This window comes from Nycticebus coucang, chromosome 2 (genome assembly GCF_027406575.1).
Source record: "Nycticebus coucang isolate mNycCou1 chromosome 2, mNycCou1.pri, whole genome shotgun sequence".
In the NCBI taxonomy this organism is placed as follows: Eukaryota; Metazoa; Chordata; class Mammalia; order Primates; family Lorisidae; genus Nycticebus; species Nycticebus coucang.
The window spans coordinates 107,532,106-107,534,982 of record NC_069781.1 but is presented as its reverse complement, the minus strand read 5'-3'; the positions used below and the strand labels follow the sequence as shown (position 1 = coordinate 107,534,982).

Genomic DNA, 2,877 nt, shown 5'->3' with positions numbered 1-2,877 from the left:
AACAGGGTATATGAAACAAAGTTGAAAACTCTTCAAGATGTATTATGTTCACAATTCTAAAATGTACTTTTTTTACATTTGACCATCTCTGAAATTAGGCCATATTTTATAATCAGTAACTTACAATTACGGTTAGCAGTGTTTTCCCTTTTTTGGAAGTACTTAAAATAATCATTGAGTTCTATTGTATTTTAGAATCAATGAAATATGGTTTATCAAACAGCAAGGTACAGAATCATGTTTAGGATATGGTATCTTTCATTTCAAAAAGAATCTATTTAATGCAGTGTAATATCAAGAATTTTATGCTGGAACAGAAAAAATGTATTTATGAAAACCTGGAGAAATCAGGCTCAGAGAAAGGCACCTGAGTAATGACTCCTGTGTTTATAACAGTACCCAACAGGAAACTAGGGTCGTTGTGATGAGGGGCACAAAACTTGTGGCCTCCCTATGGACAAATGCCCTACATGTGAAGAAGAAGAAAAACATTATGGAATATATGTGGTGCATGTATGGGTGATCACTGTATAATTCTTTCAACTGTACTGTATGTCTAAAAAATTGCCTAATAGGTGGTGCCCATAGCTCAGTTGGTAGAGTGCTGGCCACATACACCAAGGCTGGTGGGTTTAAACCCGGCCCAGGCCAAGGCCAGCTAAAAGAACAATGACAACTGCAACAAAAAAAATAAATAGCCAGGCATTGTGGCAGATGCCTGTAGGCCCAGCTACATGGGAGGCTGAGGCAAGAGAATTGGTTAAGCCCAAGAGTTTGAGGTTGCTGTGAGCTGTGATGCCACAGTACTCTACCCAGGGCAGCAGCTTGACCCTCTATCTCAAAAAAAAAATTGCCTAATAAAATGTTGAAAAAAAAATAAAAGAAAACCTGGAGAAGCCCAAATAAATCTGGAGTTTAGTTAATAGATCATATCAATGTCAGTTTTTTATTTGTGACAAAAGTACTATGGTAATAAAAGATGTTAACTTTAAGAGAAATTGGGTGAGCTCTCTGTGTCCTAACTTTCCTCTAAATCTAAAATTATTCCAAAATAAAAATAGACAACCTACAGAATGTGAGAAGATATTTGCAAGCTACACATCTGACAAAGGACTGATAAAAAGCTGTTTAGGGCTATTTAAATTAGAATCTTCTTTTAATATAGAAAACAAATTGCTGAGAGCATACGTAGGAATTCCTAAAGTCAGTCTTATCCAATTAATATCACTTAATAACTTTTGAAAATCATTTAAAGTATGAAGAGAATCTCTTCTAATTTGAACTTCTGAGCAATAATATTTTGAGCAGTTATACGATAGCCCAAGTATTCTCAAGGTTCTTGAGTTTGTACTTTGTTTTCTGCTAATTGAAGACCATATTTTTTAAATTTAGTACATGGGTGAGCTAATAACATACAATCCATATAATGCAAACAGATGTTATCTGGAAAAGCTTTCCTAAGTTTTTCTAAAGGCAGATCTACAAACAATTGACACAAGATGGGGCTACTGAGCATACCTTGAGGCAGGACTTTCTAATAATACCTTTTTGTAGGTTTTTCATTGTTTAGAGTGGGAACGGTAAAAGCGAAATGCTCAGTGTCACTTTGTTGCAAATGAATGCTAAAAAAGCAATCCTTTAGATCAGTAATGATTATTGGATAATGTTTAGGTATTAAAGTAGGATTTGGAATTCCTGGCTGCAAAGGTCCCATCAGTAAGATGACTGAGTTAATTTTTCTTAAATTAGTTAACATTCTCCATTTGCCTGCTTTTTTCTTTATTACGAATACAGAAGAATTCCAGGCACTTGTTGTTACGATGTGACCAGCTTGTAATTGTTCATCGATTAATTGATGTAGTGTTTCTAATTTTTTCAGAGGAAGGGGCCACTGCTTCACTCAAACTGGTTTATCAGTTTTCCATCGCAAGTAGAGGGTGAAGCACTGAGCAGGGGCCCCGAAGGAAAATCCTCTGACAAAGAAGGCAGTCCAAGGCCTGTTTTATCATGGCCAACTCAAGTTATCTCAGGTTTTCTAGAACAGTTGGGTTATGTTGGATCATAGCCCATGTTAAACATAATATTTTTAGCAGCTTTTGAAGTTGTGGGGATGGTAAGCATAGCTCCCCAATGTTGTAAGAGATCTTGTCCCCATAAAGTAACAGCAATAGGTGTCACACAGAGGCGAATGCAAGCTGCCTGACCATCAGGTCCTTTACAGTCTAAATTTCAAGTACTTTGTTCAATATTGGTCATGGTTCCAAGTTCCACAAAAGTAGCTTTTATTTTAGCCTTGGGCCAACAATTTGGCCACATATGAGAAGTAATTAAAGAAACATCTGCTCCAGTGTCAACTAGCCATTCAATTTGAATATCTTGTTCAAAGGTCACTTTACATTGAGGGCGAGAGTCATTTTAAAAAGTATGCCAAAAAACCTGTTTCCCTGTACTTCCAAAACCACTCTCTCTAGTAATTGGAGCTGTTTTGCCTTTATAATATGGTAAAATCAATATTTGAGCCACAGTGGACAATTGAATACCTGCAGTGACTGAGGGCATTATTAAAATTTCACCTTTATAATCTTCATTAATAATAATAAGGCTTAATAATAACATTAAGCCTTTTCATAGTAAGACTACATCTTCCTAGTATAAGGCCTACAGTCCCTGATGGTATAGGACCATAAACTCCTATAGGTAATTTTTTAGGAGCTTCTCCACTATTAACATTAGTTAAAATTAGAAGGTCTAAAGCAGCAATTTCCTGAGTGGCGTGAAATAAGTCCTGGACCTGGATTTTGCTAATCGGACTTAATTCTTGTTCATTTGTGCGTGACCTTTGTCATTGCTTACTGGAAATCGCTGGTGGGGGGAGCT

At 36.4% G+C, this 2,877-nt stretch overlaps 1 non-coding gene across 1 annotated transcript; it reads left to right on the top strand.

Annotated features, from left to right (window-relative positions):
• Nucleotides 1-349: 349 nt before the first annotated feature.
• LOC128580332 (small nucleolar RNA SNORA11) lies at nt 350-474 on the top strand. Its single transcript, XR_008378628.1, has one exon. It is a non-coding gene; the product is annotated as a small nucleolar RNA SNORA11 (small nucleolar RNA).
• The last annotated feature ends 2,403 nt before the right edge of the window (nt 475-2,877 follow it).